The 12,619-nt window shown below is 35.6% G+C and overlaps 1 pseudogene; it reads right to left on the reverse strand.

Annotated features, from left to right (window-relative positions):
- Positions 1 to 3,345: 3,345 nt before the first annotated feature.
- Positions 3,346 to 11,823, reverse strand: LOC132315930 (phosphate transporter PHO1 homolog 9-like; annotated as a pseudogene).
- Positions 11,824 to 12,619: the final 796 nt, after the last annotated feature.

The raw sequence follows: 12,619 nt of genomic DNA on the forward strand, positions 1-12,619 counted from the left end.
AAAACCTCTATGGTTTGATTTGGGTAAAATGACTTCAGGTTCAATCGCTCTCGTGGCTGAATCTATATCCCAATTCGAAGCCTCCATTTCACGAATCATCAACTTGACGAAGCTAATCGTCGGCCCATGCCGCCATCGCCATCGCTGCACCAGCTGGCTAAACCAGGAATCCTTGACTAAAATTGCACATCGCCGATTCAGTCCTTGCCGTCGATTCTGTCTCGCCGTCACCATCATCGTTCTTCACCGAATTCTCAGCAATCAACATACTTCTCGGATGGTCATCATCTAAATCCTTTCCTGAAATTGCACATCGCTGATTCAGTCTTTGCCGCCGATTCTGTCTTACTGTCGCCGCCACCACCCCATCACCACATCTTTACCACGACCTTCGCCGCCACCACGTCCGTCGCAGTGGCTGACTTACCGCCGTTTCAACCCCCCATCCTCGCCGTCTGTCCCAATAGTTGGGAAGTCTTAAAACTCAACCTCAAAAACTCATGAGAGAAATAACAAAGAGAACATGACTCATTGTAACCATTGTTCGGTGAGAAATTAGAATTTTGTCTCAGCCCTAATCGATAACTTGGTTTTCTGAAGGAAAAAAAAAAAAAAAAAACTTTGCGCAATGAGGAGAGAGAGAGAGAGAGAGAGAGAGAGAGAAAATGGGATAGAGGGTTGAGGAGAGAAAGAAAGTTGACTACGTCTCCCTTAGTGGTTTTGCTGTTATGTTGAGAGCAAGTGGTGTGGGCATACAATCTTATCTATCTACTTGTAAAAAAGTAGAGTGCCACATAAGCTAAAAAGTGATGATGTGGTACTCTATTTTTTTTATCCATATGTTTCATGGTGTAGAACCCAATTATCTCATTATCTATTTATTATTTTATTAATTTAATTTAAAAATAAAATAAAAAATTTGAATTTGACTTTAATAATTTTTTATCTTCTTCCTAACGGCTATATTCCCAAGGGTTATATTCCAACGGCTATATTCCCAGCAGCTATATAATTTCTATATAAACCACTTATTCTATCTTTTTTCAATTATGAAGTCCACTTCTTTGCATTCTCAAGTCCATTATCTGTTCTTTCAATTTCTATATAAACCACTCATTCTATCTTCTTTCAATTATCAAGTCCACTCATTTACATTCTTAAGTCCATTCTCTATTCTTTGAGTTTTTATATTTCTTATACAAAAAATGGCTTCATCGTCACGAGATATACCTGTCTCCAAGTCTATTTCTCCATTGAATTCGTCAAATTCAGTTGGGGAAAATATTTTTGAAATCCATCGAAAAAGTATGAACGATGTGAGGAGATTATTATCGCCTGATAGGGTGCGAGCATTCTTTCAACCTCATAAGAGAAAGTAAATTAAACGTGATCGAGAGGAGGCAGCACAACGGCTATTCCGAGATTACTTTGCTGAAAATCCGATTTATCCACCAAACATATTTCGTAGAAGGTTTCAGATGCGATAAGAATTGTTTCTTCACATTTTGAACGGTGTTACAGCATATGACGAATGGTTTATCCAGAAACCCGATGCCCTCGGTCGTATGGGGTTCACTCCTATACAGAAGATGACTATTGCAATCCGTATACTCGCATATGGAATTTCAACTGATCTTTGTGACGAGTATATAAAGATTTATGAGTGCATTGTGATCGAAAGCTTGAAAAGATTTTGTGACGCTATAATTGTTGTGTATGCGGAGCAGTACCAATGCTCACCAAATGTATACGACATTGCACGTCTACTTCGAGAAGGGGAAGAGATGTTTTCCAGGTATGCTTGGCTCTATAGATTGTATGCATTGGGAATGGAAGAATTGCCCCACAAGATGGCATGGTATGCATACGGGAAGAAGCCCTAAACCTAACCTCATATTGGAGGCCGTTGCATCGAAAAATCTATGGATCTGGCATGCTTTCTTTGGTATGGTTGGTTCACATAATGACTTGAATGTTCTCGATCATTCCCCAGTATTCAAGAGCATGATCAATGGTTCAATGCCTCCAGCTAACTACGTGGTGAATGGGCATCGGTGTACAATGGGGTATTACCTATCTGATGGTATATATCCTAAGTGGACAACTTTGATGTTGACCATCCCGCACCCAACAGCTGTCAAAGAGAAATTATTTGCTAACAAACAAGAAGCTGTTAGGAAGGATGTAGAATGAGCGTTCGGCATGTTGCAGATGAGGTGGGCTATAACGCATCAACCGGTATTTTATTGGAATACAGAAGATCTAAACAAAATAATGAGAACGTGCATCATATTACACAATATGATCATTGAAGATGAGAGCGAACACATTTTGCAATGGACACCTCAGACAAATGACCCAATCTCCCTTCCACATTATGTTCGAAACCCATCAATGTTAGCGGCACACATTTCCTCTCGCCTAAATAGGATTCGCAATAGATTAGACAATGCCGATCTTATGAGAGATCTCATGGAACATTTGTAGATGAAATTTGGTGATGAAGATGCTTTAAATTTGTTGTAGTCGAATAAAATGTAATTTTCATATTGTTGATGAATAAAAAATATTATAAAAATTATTTGTTTCGATTAGATTTGTTAACAAATTTAAAGAAATATCCATTAAAGAAAAAAAGAAAATTACATTAACGAAAAAAAGGAAAAAATTATTTGTTGAAGCTGCCTTCTTTTTTTCTTTTTCTTTTTTTTTTTCCTATCTATTAGATTCTTTAAACAAAGAATTTTTTTTTTGGAGAAACTCCCTTTTTTTTTTTTTTTTTTGTCCTCTCTATCAAATTCTTTAAACAAAAAAAAAAAATTATAAAGTATTCTCCAAAAGCTGCTCCGTGTGTAGAGAATGGTATAGATAGTGATTGTAAAACCTAAAAAAAAAAAAAAAAAAACTCTTCATATCCCGGCCCCCCGCCCCCCCCCCCCCCCCCCCACCGTCTCTCTCTCTCTCTCTCTCTCTCTGCATAGACACACTATCACTCTACAATTACATGCACCCCCATCGAGGATGCTCAAAGTATGATGCTGATGTGAAAAGTTAGCAACATGTCATGTTTTTATTGGATTGAGATAGCAGGTGGACATGCTGACCGGGTACCCTTGGGGTACCCAATATTCTCTCAAAACCTTGTATGCGGATTTAGACATGTGGCGACCAATTATAGGTGACAACTCAGCTACCAATAGCAACTGAACCGCGTAATAGTAGGTAGTGACTCGGTTGTTGTTTCACTCACTACGTCAGACGAACAGAAAATATGAATGAACCATATGATATATTGGATTTGCTAACAATCTGAAACCCTAATTCACCAATCTCCAGGTTGTTTATACTCGTATAAAGTCACTGACAAAAAAATTAACATCAGTTCGACTGTTTCTTCATCAACTTTCTCATCTGTTGTAGATAAATTATACATCCTTGTCTTCATCATCGTAGTTGAAAGGTAAGGGTACTGATTTAAACGCCCGGTATTTTCCGACATTATTCAAGTGTTCATTCTCCAACCTGTTCAGTTACACATAATCAAAATAGCATCAGTTAGAACCAGTGTTTGAAAACAAAGAGCGAACTTATTAATCCAATTATTGGGTTTGTGACAATTATTAGCACTAATTAATATATCATATGGTTGTCTGATACCAAGAAAAAAAGAAGAAAAAAAGACGAGTATATATATATATATATATCAAACCTGAAAAAATTCCATATACCACGACGAATGATCTCCAAACTCCCAACAATTGCAACTAAGGCTTTCCTATGGAGTAAAGGTGTGTCGCGAATGCCTAAAACTGTTTGCATCCACGCAAGTCTTAGTATCACATTCACTACCTGCAATTTGTTTCAGACAAAGGTTGACTTATAACAATGTTGTTGCTTTGAGACACATAAAAACAGATTACTAGGAACACTTATGGTTGATACTTACAATGGCAACAAAGTATACGTATTTGTTTGGTACAACGAGCTTATCTCTCAACCAAGGATTTCTCGAATTTCGTTGTAGAAGACCCCAATCCACGACAATGTCCCAGTATGTAGCAGCAATTGCTGAACTCACTGCCGCCATAATCTTCCAAAGCATTCCCCACTTCAGTTCATCCCCTGTCCTCAAGACAACTGCAACAATTATTGACAAGTATTTGAGCCCATCAAGCACGTGCCTACGATCTATCTCTTCAAGCAAGCGTCGAACACACTGCAAATTCAGATTGCAATCACCTTATATCACATTCTATAAGTCTAGCAGTGTCAATACTGTCTTTTTTTTTTCTTTTTTTTTTTTCTTTTCTCGAGAAAGTTACACACAAAATATTGCCCCTAACAGAGTTTGGGAAGAGAGATGATGAACATACCTGAAGTAAGCGCATCCAATATGGAACAATTGCGACGATGATATAAAATATTTTATAAACATCATTTGTATGGCATGTATTTTCTCTCTTCTTGAAGTCCCCCCAACCATAGTAACAGATATAAAAGTCCAAATTTCTGAAAGCCTGCATCTGAAATAGAAACAGTGATCTTTTTAAAAAGGACATACAAATCCTGGAATATCAAGGCAGAAAAAAAAAGAAATTAAATTGTAGGCTAGTGTTCTGGTGCAACCACTGTTACACATTTGGGATATGTTATCAAAGAAAACAGTTTTGAGCAACTAGTTTATGTATCAAGAATCCGAGAAAACGTATGACCTATTGAGCAGTGAAGCATAGTTGAACTTGGAACTTCCATGATAAATGAGAAGAGGAAGAATTTCGAAGAGTGTGACAGGTTTCAATATATGTTACTATAGGCATAATGTCGAACCTGGCTTGTAAGCTGATCTGCCATGAAGAAATCAGGGAGGACAACCTACAAAAGCAGAGAAAATAAGATGAAAATTCGATTCTACTTTTACATATATGTCGTATCCATAGAAATTCAGTCCGGTTACCTTATAAAGAGGAGCACAAAGACAATGAAGCACACAAGTGATGAGGAAGAAGCGACTTGAACGGTAAATGATGTTGAAAGGACAGAATGTTATAAGAAGCACAACCTGCAAATTAAATCTCACTAGTTTATACTTTATACTCTCACTAGACATGATGTTAATTGCCTCAAATTTTCCTGTAACAATGTATAATTAAAAACATAATATTGGAGAAATGTATAGCTTACAGTGACTAGTCCCAAAGGTACCAATTCTCTTGCAGCTCTGAAGCTTTTTGTTCTAGGGTCCATTTGCATGTCCAGGTTTGAGAGCACACCGGCCATTGTGAGTACTGCAAGGCCAAAACTGAGAAGGAAGATTTCTCGGTAACCCAAACCTCTCCCTTGCTTGAAACCGAATATAAAGGATAATTGATCCGATAATGCCTCCAAAAGTATATGTTCCCACCATACATGAGCATATGTAGAACAATGAATCCAAACAAGCTGTAAAAAGTTGCAGCTAACTGGTCACATTATCTGAAATCATGCTCTTTTTGGTTAACAAAACCAAGGAGAAAGGAAAATAAACTCAAAACTAACATCATACAAAAGAGTGAACAAAGTACATTCCAGCCACAGATGGCTGTGAAACTAGAACCATACCTATACAGTGGAAATATAGTATCCATATACTGTCCACGCGCCGGGCTTTCAAGAACATCTCTTGCATGTATAACCATAGCAATTGCCACTGCAAGTGCTATTGAGCAGCCAAATAAGAATCCTGTAGGAGGAGAACAGTTCAAGAGTGCTTATAAATACAAAACAGTACAGTTAAAATTTCCGAATTTCATTAACAATTAAAACTAAACGATTTATTCATTTACAATGCTCTAAGAGATGAATAATATCCAACAAAGGGTAATCTCGAAAGGAAATCAAATAACATAACTAAATTACAAGAAAAAAACAATTATCCTCTACTGCAATTTCCAGCACAAGTCTTACCCAAGAAAAATGTTATACAGTGTTTTTCTCTTTTAGCTTTAGGCCTTAAAATATTCATTCCCTTACTGTGATTTCCATTCAAGAAGTGCTTGATGAAGGTAGCCTCTACTCTTTCTATGAGTTTATTAAGCTGGGGAAACACAAGATTTACCAGAAAACTGAGCGTCAAGAAGAAAATTAAGCATATTGGCATGGAACATATCTCAAATATTAAGTACATATCAAACCTCATCGGAGCTGCCAAGATAAGATTTGTCTGCCATTTCTAGGTAAGCCATTGATGCATTCCTTGAAGTGATCTGCACTGATAAGGAATTGATGAAAATGGGAAGGAAAAAAAAAAAAAAAAATCGAAACAAAATTTTGAGCTCATCGTAGTTGTGACCAAAAGGAAATTGCAGGACCTTGTCATACTTCTTCATGATCTTAGAGAATGCCAATAGATTCAAGAAGCTGGTGCAGACATTAGCAACAGTAAGTTATGCTCGAATTGGAGTAAAAAATAATAAACATTGCTAGGAGTTCGAAAACAGAAGTGTGTGAATAATTGTTACCAGAAACTTTTCAGAAGTCTAAGCCTTTCGTGGAATTCAATACAAGCCTGTTTCATTTGTTCTTCAACTTTCCTCAACTCCACCTTGCTGAAGGACAAGTCAGATATTGAACTCATGAGGACATGTTTCAAAGTCGATACAGGAGTTTCAGGTGCCAAGTTGATCTTTACATGATCCAAAACTTGTAATGAAGCTGGCCTAAAGCCCTTAATATTCATCTTGTCTTTATCAACTGTCTCATGGTCACTTCTCTTTGGTTCAATGGTGGGTGTTTTTTCGGCTTGCGAACTTCCTTCACTGCTCATCTCAACTTCTTGAATTTCATCCATGGGTGCCATTCCTTCACATGTTTAAAAGAGAGTGAATTTTTAAGAAGATGGACTCTTCAGAAGAACCAAGAGGTAATTTCTTACTTAGTCCATATATTAGTCCCTGCATCCCCTTTTCTTCCCCCAGTTATGTAACGACCCGAATCCGAAAGTCTGAATCGCTAACCGGGTCCTTATCCGAATTCGAGGTCAACTAAAAACGCTACCGTCCTTTACTATGTCAATACATAATATACGTATCATCCTAGGTTTTATAAATAATAATAATAATAATAAAATGAGCTCATCGCTACAAAATATGTCAAAACAGTCCACTAACCCATCAAAACCTGTGGAAGAATGTCGTCCGCCACTTCCTTCTCGTGACCTGAAAAATGTTAAAATGATGGGGTGAGTATAAAGCTCAGTAGGAAGCGCCTAGGACACACCTTTTACAATCCCGTGAATCAATACAATGAATAGGATATTAGAGAACAGGATCATATCTCGGAGAAAACAAACAAAGCAATTATAATATCAACAGCTACATACGCAAGTCGTCCAAATACCAAGTGTGCAATGTCAATGAAATGTCATGCCATGCAATGTCGCTCCCTATTTCCAAAACACTACTGTTTGACCTTCCAAACCGTTAGGGTAATATGACCTAAGGCACCTCCAAGGCATCACGAAAAGAGGATTGGCTAACTATCCACAACCACAAGGCACCTCCAAGGTATCGTATTCGGCTTAGTTAGCTCAACCACGCTAAGGTCTCTCCTTAGTCCCCTCTAGACCACACTAATACCATGGACCACTAGGCACCTCCTAGGCGTCCGGTTTTCGCAAACACTTTTCAAAAACTTTTCCCAAACAAACTTTTCCCTTTACTTTCCCAATGGCAATGCATGAATTATGCAATCTCTTCAATGCCATGACAATATAGAAATTTTATATATATCATCCACATCATTTAAGCATGTTTAAAACATGAATTTTCACACAATATCACATTCTCATATTTCTAAATCATAGCATTTTGCATACTTTCAATTCGCAAATTCAAAATTTAAATTATACACATTCCATCAATATCATATTTACATTTTGAGAATAAATTCTAAACATTTATTTCCACACTAATAATCTCAAATTTACATAGTAATTGGCAAACATTTTACATACAACTTGTTATTATTGAGCATGTTTTTCATCACAACAAATTAATTAAGTTCATAGGCTCAATTAACACACTATATCACTTATTATCGTGAACACAACTAAATACAATCACCATATTCAAAATAAGTAAAACTAAGAATGTTTATAACTAACTTTAGAAAGGAAAATTCACAAAGAATCAAAGAATTTGTGAATTAGAACACTCCTACCTCAAAATAGATGAAAAATCTCAAATTAGACTTAAATTTTGAAATTTCAAAAGTACTCCAAACTAGATATTGCTTCGATCAAAACGAAGGTCTCAACGTGCTCATCAACTTTGCTTTAAGTGGCATGATCAAATTCTCAATGGTTAAGGAGAGATCAAAATTTAAAGTTGTGTGAAAAAAGAAAAAAAATAATAAATTGAGAGGGTGAGAAATTTCGTAAATGAGAAATAGAGAAATGAGCTTCAGTAATGACCTTAAAGTCATTTGTAAAGTATGGTACAAGGGTGGGGCCCACTGCATAATAAAAATTTCACTTTATAATATTATAACATTAATATAAATATTATAACATTAATATATATATATATATATATATATATATATATCTATATATATAACCAAATTACAACCACCAAATAAACTTATAACCAATTAATTGTACATTAATTAATAATGCTTAAAATGCAATGGACCCAAAATAAAATCTCCGTACACCACAACCCCGGTAGCAGATCTCACCTGGGACCTTTCGGTCCGAAAAACAGAAAAATACTGAAATGGCAACCAAAGTATTTTCAAGAGTCCTGAACTCAAAGAAGTGCCCCAACCAACTCCCAAACACACTCAACACACCCCACGGTGTCCGGTACGTAAAATGAGACAAAATGAAAATAATCCCGAAAAATCAAGAAAATCCCAGAAAATGAAAAATGAGAAAAATCGGAAACATTACAAATTAAGAGAGAATAATAATCATAATAAATATATAGAAAATCAAGATCATTTTCATGTACATGCTCACATTAGGAATAAAAAAGAAAAAAAGAAATGGAAAGTTACACATTTACATGTCCATCCTGCACATGATTAATAGAAAAAGTAAATTTTTTTTTTTTAAAGGTATTAACAGAAAAAGTTATCAACACAATAGTTTAAAGATCACTTAGGTTTACATGTTTACATTTAGGCTCCATTTGTTTTGGTTAAGTTTTGGGAAATTATTTTCCTCTGAAAAATATTTTCCTTGAATTTAGGAACTCAGAAAATGTTTTACTCAAACAAATGGAGCCTTAATCACTGTTTGTTAGGTTGTGGCATGCCCTATGCAAGTGTCCCAATTTTCATGGAGGCCTTCTCTCCCCAATATTGTTGTAGGAATCGAACTCGGACTCGTTTCAATGTAAAATAGCTTCTTCTTCCTTCTTCATTTATTTTTTTTCATAAGGTAATTGTAATTGTATTCATATAAGTATTTGTGAGATATATAATTTGTAATTGGCTAATTTAGTTGTCAAAAAAGTCCGATCGAGTTGTAATTTTTCGGTTCAAAATTTCAAAGATTGAAGATCGGATGGGGATTTGAAAAAGTTCAAGTGTTCATGTTATGCAACACTCCGAGATGATGAAAACACTGCTCTAAGAAGTTTGAGAGGTAATGAGAACATTTAGGAAGGGTTTTGAAAGGTTTTAAACAAGATTTTACATTCTGTCCATCTTGAACTGGTTCAAGATTTATCGATCAGGTTCAACATTAGCAGAATTGCCTAAGTTTAAAGACTGGCCATCTTGAACCGGTTCAAGGGGGCTGAACCGGTTCAAGAATCCGATGGATTCTTTACTGGTCTTCTTGAACCGGTTCAGCCCCTCTGAACCGATTCAAGGTCTCCTGGTAGCATTCTAATTTTCAGTTTCCTTCTTATAAATGTTTCCTTTTTGATCCCAACTTCTTTCCAAGTTTTATGCACGAAATTTTTCATATTTTCTAGAGGGAATAGGACTTTATAAACTCTATATAAACCTTGTTAGTCTTTTAGGTTTATTTTACGGCTTTAGGGAAAATCAACTCTATATTTTGAAAAAGCCTTTCAGAGAGAGAAAATTTAGAAAATCAAATCTAATTATTCTGAATTTATTTATAAGAGCACACACATATATTCATGAGTGATTTAGTAGTGTTATTCTCTATCTAATCGGAATTGGAGATATATTAAAGATTCAGATATTCTGAATGAAGAGCATGATTTAATTCTTCTACATCGAATTTAGATCTTGAAGAACAGAAGTAAAAGCGATCACACTTTGAATTGGTTGGTGCATTAATCGAGGAGTGTTGTCTGATCTACCTGCTACTCTTCTACAAATATCAAGCATAAGCCTGAGGTTAAGTTGCTGTTGGACGGGGAGTCGCAAAGACAGAGGATTGTCAGCAATTGGTGTTTGGTAGAACGATAAAGTGTGAGTCAAAATCAAAATTCGATGTACTTTGTTTCAAACGTAGTGGATCGGTTTACTTTGGACTAAATAGTCCACGAGGTTTTTCCCAATCAAACAGTTGACGTATTTTATCAACTGGGGTTTCTTCGCTAAAAATTCTGATACAATCTCTCTAAACTTTTACTTGCCTTACTTTACAGTATTTATATTTGTGATTGTAGATATTTAAATTAATCATATAATTTAACCAATCATAAATTGAGTAAGTTGACTTTATAATCAGATCTAGGTCATTAAAGGAGTTAATCACAATTAAAATCAACTAACTATTTCTGCACCTCGCATAACTCTATTTTCACAGTATTGGACTATAGAATAGCTTTGTGATCCAAGAATATCATGTTGTTTATGTTCCCAGACAAAAATAAATAAAATAAAAATAAAAATAAAAATAAAATAAAATTGTATAATCTCATTATTCTGATGATAATGGAAGATTTAGGTCCTATAGTTTTTCTCCTATGGGTTTTTCAGAATAATTGTTTGACATTTCACTTGTCATCTTTTATTTTGATTTGTTAATTTAGTAAATTCGACTTTGTTGATTGATTTCAAGTCTTTTATTTTTCCCCCCTTTCAATATCTGGGGCCTGTCCCTTTCTCCACAACCACCTTCTACAACTCCACCAATCACTTTATTATCAAATCTACAATATTAATTCATACATGTGTTCACATTTATGTCTGAATGAAGATTACACACACACAATTTCAATTTCTTGCAAAAAACATCATGATTAAAATCCAAATACCTTGTTTTATTCCATTGATGGGAGGAGTCTGAGGAGAGATTGATCCTGGGGATATTGAGGCACTACCATGTGTTGCAATATATATATTTTGGGCACCCTTCAACCCCACAACAGCCTCAGGTCTATCAACCTTGACCCTCAGAGCAATCAAAGCATTCATTTGTTTGTCCAACTCCTCTGCCCCTTCACTCACTTCTTCCAGTTTCTCCTTACAAAACTTGACCACTTTATTAAACTCATCATCAAGTCTCCTAAAGAAGACGAGCTCATACTCTCCTCCATCCTCTGATGACCTGAGGAACATGGTCTTGTACAAATTACCTACTGACCCCTCCTCTTGCATTAGTATCACTTCATATTCATTGTCATTCCTTGGAGAGACTCTGTATCGGCTCGTGAGTCCACTGAAGGCTCTGTAAAGCGACACCCTTCTTGCCAATGACCCTCTCGGTGTGGCTGCCATTGTTGTTGTTGCGTTACGTTGTTGGAATTTAAGACATCTTTGAGGCGGATTTTGAGGAAGTTGTAGTCCATGTATGCTCCTTGCCATTCCTGCACCATCTGGGAAGTGAATTCCTTCCCAAACTTCATTTTCTTCAACTTTGTAAACTTGGAATATAAATGAAAGAGATAATAAGTAACTTTTATATATATATATATATATATGTGTGTGTGTGTGTGTGTGTGTGTGTGTGTGTGTGTGCGCTTTGAATTATGAACCTTGTTTGTGGTGATTGAAACTCAACATAGGACGTAAACACAAGTCCTATGTTTTGTAAGCTTTAGCATTTTGTAAGACCATCTCATCTTTTTATATAGCTAATATCATTTAGTTTCTTTGAACACTTCAACTACCAAATGCCATGTAGGGACATTAACCTTCCACACGCGTATATATGTATACAAACTATATGGTTCAGAATGAGAGTGTTAAAACATATATATATATATCACGTGGTTAAGCCACTAGTCCACGACACACAAAGTTCATAGGGCTACATCACTTTTTATTATGAACTCTCTTAATGACGTTTAAGAATACACACCTCTATTTTTAGGTAACTTAGAAAATAGTTGTACATAAATAATAGCAAAGACTTGCTTTACAAATGTTCTTACTTTATATAAAGGAAAGACTAAGCACTTTATTTAGCATAATTTAGTTTTAATTTATATATAAACATTTTGTATGAGCAGCACTAAACTACACACTTAAACCACCCATATATATATATATATATATATATATAATATATAATATATGTGTTATATCATGGTGAAGTTTTCTTTGAGAAACTTGTGGACACTTTGCTGGAGACTTACATATACATATGGAATTGTTCGTAGTTGCTCCAAGCTTTTTCCAGAAACTTTGGTGGATTGGTGGCTGACTACTT

The sequence above is a fragment of the Cornus florida genome, unplaced genomic scaffold, assembly GCF_030987335.1.
Source record: "Cornus florida cultivar Cherokee Brave unplaced genomic scaffold, ASM3098733v1 CherokeeBrave_3.0.0_Hap2_Chr07, whole genome shotgun sequence".
NCBI classification, from domain to species: Eukaryota; Viridiplantae; Streptophyta; class Magnoliopsida; order Cornales; family Cornaceae; genus Cornus; species Cornus florida.